Source organism: Ochotona princeps, chromosome X (genome assembly GCF_030435755.1).
Source record: "Ochotona princeps isolate mOchPri1 chromosome X, mOchPri1.hap1, whole genome shotgun sequence".
Taxonomy (NCBI): Eukaryota; Metazoa; Chordata; class Mammalia; order Lagomorpha; family Ochotonidae; genus Ochotona; species Ochotona princeps.
In genome coordinates this window covers 47,689,661-47,709,986 of record NC_080865.1, presented here as the reverse complement: position 1 = coordinate 47,709,986, position 20,326 = coordinate 47,689,661, and the positions used below count along the sequence as shown (strand labels likewise).

General features: G+C 40.0%; 1 pseudogene; it reads left to right on the top strand.

Annotated features, from left to right (window-relative positions):
• The first annotated feature begins 4,228 nt into the window (after nt 1-4,228).
• LOC118760560 (U2 spliceosomal RNA) lies at nt 4,229-4,327 on the top strand (annotated as a pseudogene).
• Nucleotides 4,328-20,326: the final 15,999 nt, after the last annotated feature.

Here is a 20,326-nt window from a genome sequence, read left to right as displayed (position 1 = left end):
TAAGATGCTTGCATCCCAAACTGGATTTGAACTGTAATACTGCAGTAAGGTGGAGTAATCCACCATGGGGGGAGGGTACAGGGAGGGATTGGGGGAACTTCAGAGCTTATGAAATGATGTCATAAAATGAAATGCAGTAAAAAAGATGCTTGCATCCCATATCAGAATGCCAATTCGAATCCTGGATTTCCCACCCTAATCCAGCTTCTTGCTGATGCGCTTGGGAAAGCAGGGCCCAAATATTTGTATACCCCAAACTCTTGTGGGACACCTGAATGGAATTCTTGGCTCCTGGCTTCAGCCCTGGTCACCTTAGAATGTCAACAATATTTGAGAAGTGAATCAGTGGACAAAAGATCTCTCTGTCTCTTCCTCTCTCTCCATCACTCTGCCTTTCTAATAAATACAGAAATCTTTAATAAAATACAATTCAAAAACAAACTGGGATGAAACCTTTTAAAAGTTTTTTTTTTAATTTTAAATGAAATAATATTTATTTATCTTTATTTGAAAGGCAGATTTATAGAGGGAGAGAAGGAAAGACAGAGAGAGAAAGAGAGATCTTCCATCTACTAGTTCACTCTCCAAAGAGCTGCAAAATCTAGAGCTGAACTGATCCAAAGCCGGGATACAGGAGTCTTCCCTGAGTTTCCTAAGGACTTAAGTCATCTTCCTTTGCTTTCCTAGGCCATAAGCAGGGAGTTGGATTAAAAATGGAGCAATTGTGACAAGAACTAGCAGCAACAGGCAGAGGATTAGCTTGAAGCACTACCACTCTGGCCCCTAATTTAGAAATGTTAACAAGTGTTGGGGAAAGCATAGATCAATTCGAATCGTTATGGAATATAAAATTTATAGGCCCTTTGGAAAACAGTCTGACAGTTTCGTAACAGGCTTAACAGAGTTATATGATTTAATTCCAGCATAGATGTATATCTCACAGAATTGAAAGATGAAAATTACAAAGAAAAAGAACATATATATCAAAATAAAAACTTGAATATGAATGCTAATAGTACTGGTAGTCTTCTTACACAAAAACAAGGAAGTTTAAATGCATGTAAGCTGAAAATGAAAAATATGCACATCCATACAATCGCATATTACTCAGAAATCAAATGATATGGAATAACTGATTATGCTAGAACATGGATACACCTTGCAAGCGTTATACTAAGTAAAAGGAACATAGGCATAATAGCCTATGTATTGTTTGATTCCATTTATGGGAAAATTTCAGCAAAAAATTAATAAAGCAGAAAATAATGAGTTGGTTGAGCTGATGGATGGAATGAAAGGGTTGGTGAGTAACAGTGCAAAGGTATAATGTTTCTATTTTGTATGGTGACAATGTTGTAGACTATTGCATAACTCTGTACCCCACAAAGCACTGAATTATACACTTTACATGTGCAAATTATACTGTTTGTGAATAACATCCCGGGCCTGCTGTGGAAGCCTAGTGGCTAAAGTCCTCCCCTTACATGCGCCAAGATCCCACATGGGAGCCAGTTCGTGTCCTAGCTGCTCCACTTCCCTTCCAGCTGCCTGCATGTGACCTGGGAAAACAGTCAAGGATGACAGAAAGTCTTAGAATCCTGCACCCATGTGGGAGACCAGAAAGAAGCTCCTGGCTCCTGGGGTTAGGTCACCTCAGCTTTGGTCATTGCGTCCATTTGGGTAGTGAACTGGTGTATGTTAGATCTTTGTCTCTTCTCTGTAAAAATAAATAAATCTTAAAAAAAAGAGATTGACATCTCGATAGAGATATTTAAAAAAAATTACAGACAAGTCTTTACTTTAGTTCCTCTAATGGTAATATCTTATATAACTACAGGATTAATATAAAAAGCAGTCAGCTGATATAGATATATTATTAGATTTCACCCATTTTGCAGGCTTTCACTAGTGTACATATTTATTAGTACACTTGTGTGCAATTTTGTGTTACAGATTTGTGTAACCACCACTTGAACCAAAATGTGTAACTGTTCCATCACCACAAAGGAGCTTTCCTCTGCTGTACTCCACCATCTTCCCACCATGGTATTTCTCTTGTCATGTCAACTGCAGATAGCTGAGCTTTCCAAAGAAATGCTGTGATTTCCAACGTCCAAGCTGTGCTTATCTCAGATGAATGGTTCAGGTTTGAGAGTCAGGTGCTGATCATAGCTTTGCCTCCTTCACCTTTTTAAACATTTTAGTATTTATTTGAAAAGCAGAGTTACAGAGATATAGAGACATACAGAGACAGAGAGATCTTCCATCTATCTTCTGGTTCACTTCCCAAATACTCACAAAAGTTGGAAGCGGGCCAAGCAGAATCCAGGAACCTAGCATTTCATCTGGAGTTCCTGTGTGAGTATCAGGAACCCAAGTACGAAAGCCATCTTCCTCTGTCTTCCTAGACAGGTTAACAGGAAGTTGGATCAGAATGGAGGAGCTTGGACTTGAGCCATCGCTCTAATATGGGATGTCAGATTTCCCATGTGGCAACTTAACCCCTGGGCCACAACTATTGTCTTGCCTTCATAATTTTAATTTGTAACATTCCTGTGAATTTTTTTGAGATATGCCGGAGTATGTCATTGCATAGTTCAGGGACTGCCCCTGTAAGTAGCCTGCGAAGTGTCTACAGGAAGTAAAGAGCCCTTCTTCTGCCAGATATGGACTCCGGTGACTTTGGAGAATAGATTTATGCATGGCCGTTTGACATAGCAGTTAAGACAGTACTGGGAATGCCAGTATCCTGTATCAGAGAACCTGGGTTCAAGTCCTGTAGTCATTTTCAATTTCAGCTTGCTTTCTTCTTTTTAAAAATTTATTCACTTTTATCGAAAGGCAGAGTAATACAGAGAAAGAGATACAGAAAAAGATCTTCCATCTACTGATTAACTCCCCCAGTTGGCCGCAATGGCTGGAGCTGAGCAATTCTGAAGCCGGAAGCCAGGAGCCTCTTCTGGTTCTCCCACATGGGTGCAGGGTTCCAAGGCTTTGGGCCGTCTTCGACTGCTTTCCCAGGCCACAGCAGGAAGATGGATGGGAAGTGGAGCATCCAAATGCACAAACTGGTGCCTATATGTGATCTTGAGGCATGCAAGCCAAGGATTTAGCTACTGAGCCATGGGGCCGGGCTCCCAGTTTTCTTTAAATGTGGAGGCAGCAGATGATGTCTGAAATAGTTGGGCCTCTACCACCTATGTGACCCAGATTGAATTTCCGGCTCCTGGCTTCAGCCTGATCCAGCCAGGGCTGTGGTAGGCACTTGGAAACAGTAAATGAGAAATCTGCTTCTCTGCTTTTTCAAATAAATAAAATAATTAAGTCGTCTATAAATAACTCCTTCCATCTGAGCACACAGGTTCAATACTGTGCTTTTTAACTAATTTACTATTCAGTAACCAGAAAGTAGGATCATCTCATTCTAATCTTATTTTAAAGATTTTATCTATTTGTTTTTATTATATATATATATATATATTTAAAGATTTATTTTATTACAAAGTCACATATACAGAGAGGAGGAAAGACAGAGAGGAAGATCTTCCGTCCCCTGATTCACTCCCCAAGGGAGCCGCAACAGGCCAGTGCTGTGCCGATCCGAAGCCGGGAACCAGGAACTTCTTCCAGGTCTCCCACATGGGTGCAGGGTCCCAAAGCTTTGGGCCGTCCTCGACTGCTTTCCCAGGCCACAAGCAGGGAGCTGGATGGGAAGTGGAGCTGCAGGGATTAGAACCGGTGCCCATATGGGATCCTGGGGCGTGTTCAAGGCGAGGACTTTAGCTGCTAGGCCATGCCACCAGGCCCTATTTTTTTATTTTTAAAGATTTATTTATTTATTATTTAAAAGGCATATTTACAGAGATAAGGAAATACTGAGAAAATTCTTCCATCCGCTGGTTCACTTCCCAAGTGGCTACAATGGTCAGAACTGGGGTGATCTGAAGTCAGGAGGCTCCTCTGGGTCTCCCATGTGAGTGCAGGGTCTCAAGGCATTGGGCCGTCTTTACTGTTTTCCCAGGGCACAAGCAGGGAGCTGGATGGGCAGTAGAGTGTCCGGGACATGAACTGGTGTACATATGATGCCTGCAATTCAAAATTTTAGCCACTGAGCCATTACACTGTGTCCCAGACCTGCCCCGCCACCCCAGTGGTTCTATATTTTGCAGTTGTTTTCATGCCAATAGACCAAAAAAAAAAAAAAAAATTATATTCCTCTCTCTCTCTCATCGCTTCTCGGCCTTTTGGCTAAGATCAAGTGTAGTATCTGTTCTTATCAGTTATATTCCTCTTGTGTAGAGCAATGTACATTCTTGGCTTAGCCTACAGTTGTTTCACCACATAAATCATGCAATGATGACGATTTTATCTAGATAAACTAGGCCTTCTGTTTTGTGCCTATGCTACTTAGATCATCATTGTCCACTTTTCCTATGATGTAACCATAAATAATGGAGGATTTGAATTGCTATACATAGTTTATTTCTTAAGGCTTATTTATTTTTATTGGAAAGGCAGATGAACAGAGAGAAGGTGAGACAGAGAGATCTTCCCTCCGTTGGTCCACTGCCCAAGGGGCCACAACTGCTGGAACTGAGCTGATCTGAAGCCAGGAAGCAGAAGCCTCTCCTGGGTCTCCCATGTGAATGTAGTCTCAAGGCCTTGGGCCATCCTTTACTGCTTTCCCAGGCCTCAAGCAGGGAGCTGGATGGGAAGCAGAGCAACCAGGACACGAACCAGCACCCATATGGGATCCAGGCCATCATGCCAGTCCCTGAACTGCTATATACAGGTTCAAAGTGTTTCTGAGATAGAATACCTTTTCTGTTCTGTTTGAGATTGTGTCCTCAAATATTATAATACAAATTGCTTTATTTTTCTCCTTTTCCTTACCATGCTTTAGTGCAAATAAGCCAGTGTATAAATTAGAAGATCCAAGTTCAAGTTTCATTTTGTAATTAATGTGTGCTGTTGGTTAAAAGAGTTACATTCTAGGCCTGGCATGGTAGCCTAGCGGCTAAAGTCCTCACCCTGAACATGCCGGGATCCCATATTGGTGCTGGTTCATGTCCCGGCTGCTAAACTTCCCATCCAGCTCCCTGCTTGTAGCCGGGGAAAGCAGTAGAGGATGAACCAAAGCCTTGGGACCCTGCACCCATGTGGGAGACCTAGAAGAGGCTCCTGGCTTCGGAATTGTTCAGCTCCAGCTGTTACGGTCGCTTGGGGAGTGAATCATTGGATGGGAGATCTTCCTCTTTGTCTTGCCTCCTCTCTGTATATCTGACTTTGCAATAAAAATAAATAAATCTTTAAACAAGAGAGTTAAATTCTCTATACTTCATATTCCTTACGTATAAAATATGGAAATAATTCCTAAGTTTCCTATCTTCTCTAATATAATGAGGCTCTATGATTGAGATTCTGTTCCAAGGTTTCCTACGACCTAATATCTGGAAAAGAGTCAGATTTTTTCAAAGAAAATACCACATAAATAAATGTCATCATAACACTGTAAATGAGATACTGTAAAAGACTACTACTGGCAATAGGAAATATATTTTAGTATGAGAGCACAAAAAATATAGAAACATTTGTAATGTTTAAAATAATTTCATATCACTTCCTAATCCAGTATTATCATTGCTTAAAGAATTTTTTTAAGTTAATACAGGGAATCTTAATTTTCCTACATTAAAAACTCCAATAGACCGTAGAGATTGAAAGCAAAATCTATTTTTTTAGAAATTAGAAAATGAATTTGGCTAAAGAATTAAACTGAGATCAAACAATTTCAAACACTTTCGGTTTCATAGGAAAGTGAAACACTTTCCTAGGAAACATCGAAAATCAGAGAACAGATTTATTCAAAAGTTTGGAAAGCACTTCATAGTATCTGTCAAGGTTAGTTGATGCAAATTAAGCCAGTGATAATAATTTCATGCAGGGGTAGTTTTGTTTTTACATGTACTCATACACATGAACTTAGACGCCAGTGTGTCATGTTTGTGCTTCTCTTCGTTTACTGTTTGCTTGTACTAACAGGTTGATGTACCACATGTGGTTTATCACTGTAGGTCAAAACCTCTCTAAGACGTAAGTTGAGATCTCTGGAGAAACAGCTTTCTCTCTGAAAGACTCCGAGTTTTGTCTTTCTGTGGCAGAAGTGTAGGTTACTTAGCTATAAAAAGGAAACAAACAAACAAAAAAACCTTTCTTCCCTGTAAAGCTGAAATGTGTGGAATTGTGGAGGAAATACCCACGCCAAGAAATGCTTTACTGTCTCTTTATCCCCAAAATAATGATAAATGACAGCCCGCAAAAATTATATCCAAATGTTGATGTCTGGGAAACAGATGATAATTGTATAAGAAGAATGGGCTATTGGTGAATGGTGATTGACAGCACAGGTCAGAATGTGGAGAGCACGTGTTGGTCTCCTTCAGATCTTGGGAAGCTGCTGACAGCTCACTCTGCAGTTCACTTCCTTCTCACCCCAGCAGCAATTTGGAATGGATGCTAAATTTTTCGCAGCCTGGGAAGATGAAGCCTCAGTGAAAACTTCTCTAATGTGAGAGCTTTTCTAGGTTGTATGGAACATTACTGTAACTTTCAACAAAAAGGGATTGAAAGACAGTAACTTTTATTTTAAATATTGCATTCATCTGGCAAATACCATCCAGCTGTGACGATGGGCTGTGTGTAATTCCATTTGGTAGAACAGATCAAAGCCCAATAGGGAGTACACACTTAGGTCGAAATATTTACTCAGACAAGACCTTCTCTGCAAGGAGGAGGCCAACAGTGCAAGGTAAAACACATTCTTGCTTTGTTGCAAAGTGATTTACAGATAATGGAAATTCAACTAGTGTAATCTGGTAATATATCATAATAAATGGTAACTAAAGTAATATATTGAGTGTGTACTGCTTAACAAATATTGCCATTTTGTGTAAAAGTCTAAAGTTACCTCTGAGTACCATCCTAAAGTGTGATCCCTTTTTCACTCCTCAAAGGTGACTGCTATGTCACGGTGAAGCATAAACTTGTGGAATTTTATTCTATAACTTTAAAAATTGATATGTTAGTAAAAATGCTGAAAATGTCATATCGTTTCAACTAATATTATCTATGTAGTTATTTTTAAATTTTGGTATCATAATATACATATCACTTCATAACTTTGCTTTATAGAATATTCCTATATTAATACCTTTCAAAATATTCCAATCATTTAAATTGATAGATAGAAATCCTTAAAATCATTATATCATACTTTATTTAGCCATTCATTGCCACTTAAATTGCTTCCAAGATTTATTTATTTTTGCACTGTCATTGTGAAAAAAATATTCACATTGTGTTATCTATTTATCATAAATTATAAAATTTTAAAAGTTAAAAAAAGTGAAATAACAGGACTTTTTACCAATGTACTTTGGCCAACTCAGAAATTCAGCACATTTTTTTTCTCACCCGGAATCCAAGTGTTAGCTTACATGAAATCTCTGGTAATAATAATAATAATCTTATATATAAACTATAGAATTTATTCTCTTATATAAAAGATTTTTCCACTGATATGTGTTATGATTATTGCTACTTCTGGACTAATTTTTGCCATTTAATTTTATGCATTTTATTTATTGTGTTTCTCTATTTTTGCCCCTCTTCTGTCTTCCACTGATGCTCCGGCCAGCTGAGCCATTAACGTGGATAGGTCGAGGGTCTTGGGATGAGGCACCGACAGGAGACCAGTGATGGTGGAAGTCTCTCTCAAGCCTCTCTTTATTACTCCTTATATTCTCTTTCCCCCAAGCCCTTTAACAGAACAATAGGATGCCAAAGAGTCTGATTAGACCAGGTGCTTTTAGCCGCAACCCCATTTCCTGTAGAGCTCAGCTTAATGAGTGCTAATCAACTCCTTAGCCCACAACACACTGAATTTATTAATATTTCTCTATTCCTGGGGATGGAACTGTGGCACCCTGACAAGAGACTTGGGACTTGGCTCCTGGTTTCAGCGCAGTAGGTCTTAACTGTTGGGATGCTTTCGGGGTTGTACCAGGGGATAGAAGATCTCTCTGAGTCTTGCATCCTCAACCTTTCTCTTTCTCTCTCTCTCTCTTTCTTGTGAGTAAGTCTTTAAAAAACATTAGCTACATATTGAAATCTAATATTCTAATATTTTCTTTTACTGTTTTGATAACAACATCTTTTTACCCAGTGGAATCAATTGTTGCTAAAAATAAACATGAGTTTTGTATCAGTTCATTTATGTGTAAGATAAACTATTTTGTGATTTCTTTAAGTATATTTTTGTGTTGTCCTTCAGCTATGCTATAATATGTTCAAGTTTATATTTCACTTGCTTTCATTCTATTCATTAGCCAGTGTGATTTTTCAGTTTGAGGGAGAACATCTCTCCTGCTTCAGAAAATTATTTAGATATGATTCTGTTGCTTCCTTCTTAAACTCCTTTTAGTTAAATACATCTAATCAGTCTTACTCTTCTTGGGCTACTATAACAAAATACCATAATTGGGTTACTTAAACATTTGTTTTCTCACAGTTCCATAGGCTAGAAATCCAATATGAGGATACCATCATTAATATGTATGCTTCAGTTAATAATATGGGACTTCTTCATTGTCTTCCCCACACCTCAAATTACTTTCTTCCCATATTTTTATTTGTCTGTTACAATATAAGTAATTTATATGACCTCTAACATTTTATTTTATTATTTCGTTATCATTGGAAATTCAGATAAACAGAGAGAAGGAGAGACAGAGAGGAAGATCTTCTGTCTGATGATTCACTCTCCAAGTGGCCACAACAGCTGGAGCTGAGCCAATCTGAAACCAGGAGCCAGGAGCTTCCTCAGGGTCTCCCACACAGGTACAAAATTCCAAGGCCTTGGGCTGTCTTCGACTGCTTTCCCAGGCCACAAGCAGGGAACTGGATGAGAAGCGGGGCCACTGGGACAGGAACCAGTGCCCATATGGGATCCTGGCATGTGCAAGTCAAAGACTTTAATGGCTAGGCTACCTTGCTGGGATCCAATCTCTGACTTTTTTTTTTTTTTAAGATTCATTTGTTTATTTGAAAGAGTTCTAGAGAAAGAGAGAGAGAAAGAGAGAACGATCTTATATTTCTTGATTCACTATTCAAATGACTGAAACGTTCAGGGCTGTAACAGCCACATGATGGGGTGGGATGGAAGTCAGACGCTTCATGAAGGTGTCACACATGCATGCAGGGGCCCAAGGTCTTGGTCCATTTTCCGATGCTTTCCCAGGTGCATTAGCAGGGAGCTGGATTAGAAGTGGAGCAGCCAGGACTTGAACTGGAGCCCATACAGGATGCAGCCTCTGAAGTTGGCAACTTTACCTGATATTCCACATGACTGGTTCCACAATCTCTGACTTTAAGTCACTAATTTTCTCTCCAATTTCATTACGCTGCTATTTCTTTTTTACCATGTTCATTGAGTTTCCAGCTTTAAAAATGACTGATATTTCTAAGATTTCTATTTTTTTTTCTCAAATATGCTGCTTGTTGTCAGACTACATTAGTTCATTAGCCGTGGAGAGCGAAGATTGTCTCTTGATGCCGCCTCAGGGACCTTGGAGTTGGTGGGGGAGTGGAAATAAATCCTAGAGGTATTAATTGAGTGATCATTGATTTAGAATATGTGCTGCAAAAAGAGCACTTCAGTGAGCCTTATTATAAAGGTGAGAGCTTATTTGAAAAAGAGGATAGACAACACAAAAGATGATTTTCAGCACATATCGTTAATGTAGGCACTAAGAAAAGAAACAAAACCACCATTCAGGGTTTCCTCTGCCTTTAAACCAGGGGACAAAGTCTGTGATGTATCTCATGCCTATATCCCTATTTCCAGCACATGCTGGGGACAGGGCCATTATTCAGCATATATTGCTGGCAAAAACAAAACAAAACAGAATGCAAAGGCTACTTGACAGTGAACAGCATCAAGATAGAAAGCAGTAAGAACTAACAGATATGAGGAAACAAACTAATAACCACTAGCTTATAGATACTCAAACTGGCAGTTGCTCCTTCACTCTCAAAGGATAATCAGGTCTTCAGGCAAGAAAGAATATAATTTAAGTTTTATGTGTAACAGAAAGGGTATGAATTGTTTAAGCTGGTCACATCAAGTTGGCCTCTTGGTCTCTGACTTATCTGGTGAAATAAGGTAGAAAAGAATGAGGAGTAAGAGCTCAGCGTGGTGGCCTAGCAGCTAAAGTCCTCACCTTGAATGCGCCAGGATCCCATATGGGCACCGGTTCTAATCACAGCAGCTCCACTTCCCATCCAGCTCCCTGCTTATGGCCTGGGAAAGCAGTCAAGGACAACTCAAGGCCTTGGGACGCTACACCCATGTGGGAGGCCCAGAACAAAGTTCCTGGCTCCTGGCTTCTGGATCAGTGCAGCACTGGCCATTGCTGCCACTTGCGGAGTGAATCAGGGGACGGAAGATCTTCCTCTCTGTCTCTCCTCCTCTGTGTATATCTGGCTGTAATAAAATGAATAAATATTAAAAAAAAAATGAGGATAAAACAAATGGATCTCTCTGTGTCTGAAGTTATCCAACATTGTGTTCCAGAGCTTCTGTCTAGTGACGATGGACTGGTCCCTTTTTCTTAAGAATGACACATCAAATACCTGAGTAACCAGTTTGAGAGAATTCAGATAATTTTCTTAAAATTTCCAGAGAACAGTTCTCTCTCTCTCTCTCTCTCTCTCTCTCTCTCTCTCTGTTTTACCTTGTGATCCCCACTTGATTCAGTTAACAGTGGGGGAATGCCCGGCTACCTGTAATGTTATCAGGGTTGAATGAAGAAAATGATTTTTTCCTGTTCTTGATGAATTATCTTTTTTTTCATGAGACAGTTTAATATTGTTTTTTATTCTATACTTTGAAAATTATTTTAATATCTTTCTGGTGGTAGCAGGTGGTGTTCTGATAATCACACCAGGATGCTGTTGCTGTTGATAGCATTGGGAAGACAACTGAGCTTCCATTTCCCACGTGGTGTTATTAGACAGCCCTTTGATTCATCTGTTTGGGTGATGACAACAGAACTAAGTGGGAAGATGAGCTTTCATTGACACCTAGCAGCAATGGCACGGAAACAGGCAATATTAGACAGTGATAGCTGATTTTCTTATTCCAACTCATGCTTCTCCTGCATCAGAGGCCCATGGGAAGTTGATGATTGAACCCCAGTAAGAATCAACAATTTTAAATGAGGAAGTTCAAGGCTGTTCATTTCCTGCTTCCTTAATGTCAGTGGGAGCTAACTTGACATCTTCACTCAAACTGGAATAAGAGCGTAAGGCGTAGCCAGTTGACACTGTAGTTTGCCTTCCCTGGCTTTAAATTAGGCCCAGAGTGAGCTGAGCTTTCACCATAATGCAAGAGAAGGGTGAAGATAACGCTTGTTGGCACTTTGCTTCCTCAAGCCCAGCACCAGCGGGCACTGAACTTTCACATACATCTTGAAGAAGATGAAGACACTGAGAGGTGCCAGTTAGCATTCTGTTTCATTCCACCTAGACTCCCATGAAAACAGGAAACAATGAAGAGCTGAACTTCCAGCTAAATGCAGTTGTAATTAGATAGCATGAGTTAAGTGCTCCTTTTTTTTTGCTGGGAAGGTGTCATCTGGACTGAAGGAAGTGCTTTCAAATTGTACTGCCATGTATTACTAAGAGATACTGCAAACCAGTATGCTGTTTTTGGCCACATTGTTATTAGCCAGGACTGGCAATGGACTGAACGTCTACACCCATTTGTGTGCTCTACCCAAACAAGATAACAGGTAAAAAGAAGGATAACATAGGATTGATAATTTGATTATTTATTTTTAAAAATGCATCAGATAGGTCGGGACTGGGACGTAGTAGGCTAAGTTTCTTCCTGCGGTGGCAACATCCCATATGGGTTAAAGTCCCGGCTGTTCAATTTCCAATCCACCTCTCTGCTGATAGCCTGGGAAAGCACCAGAAGATGACCCATTATGGGAGACTTGGAAGAGCTACTGGCTCCTGGCTTTGGATTGGACCTGATCTGTTTTGACCATTTGAGTAATGAGCCAATGGATGGAAGATCTCTCTCTCCCTCTCCGTGTGTGTGCATGCATGCGCATGGGCGCATCTCTCCTTCTCTCTATGTAAATCTATATTTCAAGAGGCAGAGAACAAAGGAACACTCCCATATGACGAGTCACTCCCTAAATGTTCATGATCAGGACTGGGCTGGGCTAAAGCTGGGAGTTAGGAACTAAATACAGACCTCTTATTAGGGTGGCGGGGATGAACTGCTTGAACCACACATATCACCTGCTGCCTCCTGTGATGTTCATTAGCAGGTGGCTAGGGTCATATTCCGGAGCCTGAACTCGAACCAACACACTCCAGTGTGGGATGCTGAATTCCCAGTCGGGCATCTTAACCAATATGCAAATGCCTACTCCTGACAGATTCTCCAGGGCATTGATTATAATTTTTTTTTCAGTGAACAATTGTAAAGACTCTAGAAACTAGTGGGAAATGGAAAATCTCTATAAAGAAATAGAGGACAGCAAATAAAAATAAATTAATATTTTTTTAAAAGATTTATTTATTTTATTACAAAGTCAGAGATACAGAGAGGAGGAGAGACAGAGAAGAAGATCTTCCGTCCGATGATTCACTCCCCAAGTGAGCCGCAACGGGCCGGTACACGCCAATCCGATGCCAGGACCAGGAACCTCTTCCGGGTCTCCCACGCGGCTGCAGGGTCCCAAAGCATTGGGCCGTCTTCTACTGCTTTCCCAGGCCACAAGCAGGGAGCTGGATGGGAAGTGGAGCTGCCGGGATTAGAACCGGCGCCCATATGGGATCCCGGGGCTTTCAAGGCGAGGACTTTAGCTGCTAGGCCACGCCGCCAGGCCCAAAATAAATTAATATTTAAAAGCAAATATAACAGCTAAAATAAATTGCTTTATAAAAATATTTATTTATTTGATTACTTAATTGGGAAGACAGATTTCTAGAGAGAAGGAGAGCAAGAGAGAAAGATCTTCCATACACTGTTTCGCTCCCCAAATGGCAGTAATAGCTAGAGCTGGGCCAGTGTGAAGCCAGGACCCAGGAGATTCTGGGTTTCCCACAGGGGTGCAGGAATTTAAAGACTTGGTCCATCTTCTACTGTTTTCCAAGGCCATTATCAGGGAACTGGGTGAGATGTGGAGCTGCCAGGATTCAAACTGGCACCTGTATGGTATGCTGGTGCTACAGATGGAGGCTTAGCCTGATATGCCACAGTACTGTCCCTCTAAATGATCACTCTTAAAGCAAGAGGAAGAAGCGTATTCAACACGTGATTCTGAATAATTGAACATTCATGATCAAAAATTGAATCCTGATCTAAATTCACAGTGCATGCAAAACTGATGCAAAACATCCTCTGGATTTGGGTAGTGCTTTCTAAGTCCTCTAAGGACTATCCTTTGCTCTGCACCCTGTATATTTAATCTGACCGTTAGATATGTTTCCTCCAAATTGAAGCAATGAAATTCTGGATGGCCATGCACATGAAATTTTGGACGGAAACAGTTTCTGCTAGCTGGTGTTGCTCCCTGCTGAAAGGGCCACCTTCTGCTGGAAACCTGTCTTGACTGTGGGCCCTTACTTTGCTCCTATTCACATTGAAGAAGTCAGCACAGCTCCCTAATCTCTGCCAACAGCAAGGGTTTCCATGAGCAGAGGAAGAGAATGATGAAGCGCTTGACTAGAAGCAGGCCAGACTAACTCCATCCTGCAGCTCCTTGCCAATATGTATAAACTAGCCAGAAATGTTCTTTCTCTGCAACAACTAGGCATACATCTGATTTCCTATACTGCATTGTGGGAAATCATCCCTGGGTTTCTGCCTGCTACCTGGTGTGCGTGACCTGGAGTTTATCTGCCCTGGCGTAAGGTGTAACTTCCAATCCTAAATATAGAACATGACCTCTGATATGATTGGAAGGCCAACAGGATTAGACATGCCTTTCATCCAATCACAGTGTCATTATTGGGTGAAGGAACAACCTGAAAATGACCTCTTACCCTCCCTTTTTTTAGACCTTTGTAAACCTGGAACTTGGACTGAATCAATGGACATTCCTCACCAGCTTGTCTCTGGTGTTTCTTGTGGCTGAAGGAAACTGTTCTCTTCACCCTCAGTGACATTGGGACATGCTGGCAGGACTCTAAACCCCTGAGAACTGGTGTCTGAATATCCCATATGGGTGCCAGTTTGAATCCCAGATGCTTTTCTTCCTACCCATGTTACTGATAATATGCCTGGAAAATAGTGGAAAATGACTCAACTGCTTGGGCCCTAGTATTCACATGAGACACCAGGAAGAATCTCCTGGTTCCTGGCTTCAGATTGTCTCAACTCTGGCCATTGCAGCTATTTGGGGAGTGACTCGGCAATGGAAAGTCTCAAATTCTTTTACAGATGAAACAAATCTTGGAAAAAGTGTCTTAAAAACTAAGCCTTCTCTTAAAATAAGAACTATTAATGGTAGTTTGTCATTTTATTCATGGAAATAAAAATTTATATTCACACACAAACCTGTATATTAGTTTTATAGCAAATGTTTCATAACAGAAAAATATTGGAAACCACTCCATTGTTTCTCAGTGTGTGTAAGATTTAATAAAACTAGGTACACCCACACAATGAAGTAATATTCAGAAATTTAAAGAATAAAGCAAGAAATGGGGTCTCACCTTCCTCCCATTGAAATATAAAATAGGCACCATGAATCTGTACTTCAGACCTCAAGTTGCCCCAGGGGGTATTAGGAATAATATGAGTGGTGGGTGGTGTTGCATAGAATAATGCAGGGGTGAGGCTTGAAGATTATGGTAATGGCAGCAAGAGTGGCACACTGCTAGCTGTAGGCTGTCCCCGTAAGTTCCCCACTAGCTGAGGTAGGAGCCAGGTTAATAAGAACAATCCGAGGACAGCCATTAGATTGATTTGCATGGTTGCAGCATTCCCCTGCTGGGCCGAAAGTGGGCAGGTCTCACTTCCTTTCCATCCTGAATGGGACTCACTTGCACTTCTCTCTGAGCCAAATCGGGTTCAGAAATACAAAAAATAAAGCAACAAAACATGGAGCAAACTGAATGGACCACAAAGAACGCAATTAGTGAGAAATATCTATAGTGTCTGAAAAATTTATAGTGTGTGTTTGAGTCTGATTTACTGCATTAAGCATGTTATTCTCCAGTTGTATTTTTTTTTTTTTTGCTGCAACAGTCATAATTTCATTCTTTTTTATTTTTGGCTCAATAATATTTCATTGTGTATACATAATGTATTTTCTTTTTCCAGTCATCAATTGATGGACATCTAGGTTTATTTGATCTTAGCTATTGTGAATTGAACTGACAAATACCACAGTTCCTCTGATTTGTGGCAGTAGATAGAACACAAAAAATTACTGTATTTGAATGAAATGTTTTATTTCCCTGAAGGTTTATTTTAACTTAAACATATTGATTGAGCATCTAATACACAGTAAAAACTGTTCTGGATGTTGAGAAATCAGCACTGAACAAAATAAGTTCCTGTTGTTATACCAATCTTCCCTTAGAGTGCAGTATATTAGTCTATTCAAGCTATAACAAAATACTATAACCTGAGTAGCTCATAAACAGCAGAAATTTATTCATCACAGTTCTGGAGGTTGGGAAGCCCAAGATCAAGCTTCTTGAATATTTGGAATCTGATTAGAGGCCTCTTTCTAGCTTATTGATAATGCCTTCTAGCTGTGATCAGACATATTAGGAGGCAGAAGCTGGCTTCTGCTCCCATTGCTGCAGCCACTTGGGGAGTGAACCAGTGGTTGGAAGATCTTGCTCTCTGTCTCTCCTTCTATCTATAAATCTAACTTTCCAATGAAAAAAGCATTTTTATTAAAGCAAGTGAGCTTCTTTGGGACATTAATCTCACTAATGAAGGCTTTTTCCTAATGACTTAGTAACCTATTGAAGGTCTGACCGCCTAATATCGTCATCGTGGAGGTTCACATTTCAACTATGAATTAAGAGGAGTCTATCAACAATGACATCATTATCATTAACAACATATGTGATGGGCCATATGTATTTAAATGCTGATAAATATTAACATGAAAGAAAACAATGATCATAGCATGTGTTTTCTGGAACAAAACACCGAAATAAATTTTGATGTGTATGGTGTTTAATTTGCAGAGAGCTTCAGAATAATTATTACATGTTGGTGGTATCCCATTATTGTGTCAAAAAAAAGGCGTATTTTATGAGTATTCTTTAATCAGTCACTGGATGCAAGTTGCATCCAGGGTATGGAGCAAAGCACCTTTCCACAGCTGAGGCCAATACTGAATGGAATGGAGAAACCTTTCTAGGATGGAAATTTCCAAGTGACTATAAGCATGCAGACTAATATATAATGAACTCCCTTGTATGCATCATTCAATTTCAACTAGTTATTGTCAACTCATAGCTAATCTTGTTCTGGCTCTACCCCTACCAAATTCCTCCTTCCAAATGTTTAAAGGAAATCCTATAATTCTGTCATTTCCTACATCTGTGTTTTAGAAAGCAGTTTTGACAGATACTTTTTATAAGTCACATCCACCATCCTATCATCACACTTAAAATGCAATAATTATTCATTAAAGTATCAAACATTATTAAAAGAGATTAATGTTCTTAACTGCTTTGCAAAAAGTGCAACCAGTTGTCATGTCTCTTAAGTCTTTTTTAATCAATGCACTTTCCCATCATTTTATCTGTCACTAAAACATATGTGATGAAAACGGATATTCCTATTTTTTATAACCTGAATTTTGCTGATTTCAACATTGCGATGTCATTTAACATGGCTTGTGTTTAACATCACTTCTATTTCTTATTAATAGTACCTGTATCTAGAAACTTAATCAGATTCAGGCAAATAATTTTTGGACAAAGCTACTTCACATGTGATACTCTTTTTCTTACATCAGTGGGGACATAGTCTTCTATTTATCTAAATAATGTTTGCAGCCATTGCTGATTGCTTGAGAAATCTATTCAAGACAGTGTAAAGCATAGTCAATCATTAAAAACAAAAACCAAACTTTATTTTCACAGTGAGGAGCTAAAATACATCGATAATTTAGCCTATTATAAAACTAAAAAAGAAGTAAAACAGAAGAAACAAAGTTAGCACAGAGGTACTGACTATGAGAGGCGGTCATCCCTTGTATGACTGGAAGAACAAAGTGGAAGAGATGAGGATTTTCATGGGCTTGGGGAGGGAAGGCTTTTTGAATCTCTGTGAAGGATTATTACCTCAGGAGCTTGAGGGAGAGACCTTCTGATGAAGTTCTTTGCTAACACATATGCCTTGAGATCTTAGATTCTATACTCCCTAGAACTGTAATGCACAGCTCTGAGAAGGGTCACTGGTCAACTGGGAGTGGCACTATTGAGATGCAAAACAAAACCAATTCTGGAACAGCTAAAAAAACTCCTAACAGCTGGAGAGGGATCAACTGCTGTTCCCAGCATGAAATGACTGACAGAGACACTAAGCACAAAGAAGCGGCATGTTCTTTATTGCCTTTTATTTGTCTTTTTTGTTTTTATCCAGGACTACTGAATGATGCCGTCTTCTCCATTTATTCTATACCAGCTTACACACTAATTTCCTTTAGAACTTTGACACACTTGGTATAGTATTTTGTTGGTTTCATAAGTATTCTTTAATTGACAGCAAAAATCAACCAGAAGTGCTAAACAGCAAATCAGTCTAAACACTGATGGTGTGAAGTAGCAAATAGAAGGGGAGATTGAAAGCTAAAAGACAATATGTGTTTCCATACAGTGATATGGATCATTTGTGGATGGGATATTATTGATAATTGAGAAATTAAGAGCGATCCTGACAACCTCTTAACAGGAGGTCATATGCACAGAGCAGGGGGGTGGGGACCTCAGAGTGGAGCAGGTGGACAGGAGGAGGCTTGTATCCCAACCCTGGAGACTCCCGGATCCTCACCAAGGACTATCAGTATGGGCACTAAGGACTACATCCCAACTGCCAAGGAGACCACGGGGAATTGGAGTGCCTTCGGAGGCCGAGAACTCTGAGGTCATCCACTCCCATCTGGATCTACCACATGGGATGGAGGAAGCCCAAATCCTTCCTCGCAGGATCCAAGGCCATTGGAACAACAGCCAGGAGCCCTGAGCGGTCCACAGAAACAGAAGAACAGTAAACTTCCTTCGGGACTAGGGAGAGGAGCTTTTTCTGGTCCTTACTTAGTTCCAACTTTGGATCCCCACCCTCTCTTGCAATGACCATCAGGATCGCTCCAGAAACCCCTCAAAACAAACAAACAAACAAACAAAAAATCTAGAATACATAGACAGAGAACAACAAGGAAAGCTTAGAATCAGACAGGAAATGGTCAGTATGGATTCACTTATACCTTACTAGGTAGGACACAAAGATTAGTTACGCCTCACTAGGGTATCGAAGATTTCTCTGCACACTCCTCCTGAAACGGTTCTAGCACCTCAACAGTTGACAAATGCCTTGTTAGAGTTATAAGCCAGTTTAGACTATCCTAAAACCTGCCAAGTTCAGCAAAATTATGCGTCAACACAATAAACTGCTAAATGCTAAAATGAAAACAGAGGCAAGACAGCTGAATAGTACCCCCTAGCCACTTTAAGGTGTATAGCAGCCGGTTCTGTGTACAAACAAAAATCAAAGTGTCAATGAAGTAGTCACAGGATGTGGATAAGCACTTGCATTGTTTTAACATATTGATTACTCAATACCATGTCAATTAATTCCACAATGCTGTAAATTGTTGTTACTGTTGTGCTGGGGCTTCTAATTGATCTGGATGATAGTCTGCCAGCTCTACCTTCGGACCAGAGATGGTCTCCCCAAGAAACTGTTGAGTTTATCTGGACAATAAGATGCTGGAACTCTATGCTTGGTATATGTTTGCAATGTAATGTAATTTGAAATGTAATACTACAACAAGGTGGAGGAATCCACCATGTGGGGAGGGCACTGGGAGGGGTTGGGGCAATCCCAGAGCCTATGAAAATGTGTCTCATAATGCAACGCAATAATAATAAAACAAACAAACAAAAAGAAAATCCCTTTTCATCATTTAATTACCTGGTGAAAGGCTTGTATAAGAAAATAACAGGTTTTTTAAATTTTAATCTAAGCTAATATTTTAAAAACACTAATGGTTCCTAGTGATCTGCCAAAGGGATTAATGAGCTACTTTTTCAGAAAAAAAGATGTATTTCCTCATGAAAGGTGGAGTTATTCATTTATTTGAGAGAGTTGAGGGGGAGGAGAGAGAGAGAGAGAGAGAAGGAGAGAGAGAGAGAGAAAGAGATCTTCCATCAGCTGATTCATTTTAAAATGGCTGCAGTGTCATGTGTCTTGGTCAAACCAAAACTATGGACTCAGAACTCCATCTGTGTTTCCCACCTGATTGTTGGGGCCAAGGACTTAGCACATATTCTGGTACTTTCTCAGGTACAGTAGCATGGGTCTGGACTGGAGTGGAGCAACTGGGACTTCAAATGGTACCCATATGGGTGCTAGCATCATAGGCAACTGCTTAACTCACTGAACCACAACAGCAGTCCCAGTGAGTTACATTTTAGTACTGTGCCTTTGAACATGAGTATTTATAGTGTTACTAATGCTAAAATTGTCTCATCTTTGATCATCTTCTACACATTAGTTTATTGATTCTTTAGACATATACCTATAATTCCTCATCCTTTCGCTGATGTTTGATCTAAGTAGATATTCCAGATTTGACCCTATGCAAGGGTATTCTTTGCATCACTCTTTAATTTTTTTAAAGATTTTTTTTTATTCTCATTGGAAAGGCAGATTTACAGGGAGAAGGAGAGACAGAGGGAAAAATCTCCTGTCTGCTGGTTCCGTCTGCTGATCTGAAGCCATGAGGCTTCTTCCAGGCCTCCCACGTGGGTGTAGGGGTCCCAGGAGCTTAGCATGGGAAATGGAGCAGTTGAGACATAAGTTAGTGTCCATATGGGATCCCAGTGCCTAGAAGTGGAGAATTAGGTGGTTGAAACAACGTGCCAACCCCTGTATCACTCTTTTTAAAAGCTTAAAAGGTTGTGAAAGCAGTATAAATGCCAATCACGAAGATGGAAGGAATACGGTAAAATAACAATAGAACAATGTGCACCTGAAAAAGAATTGGAAATA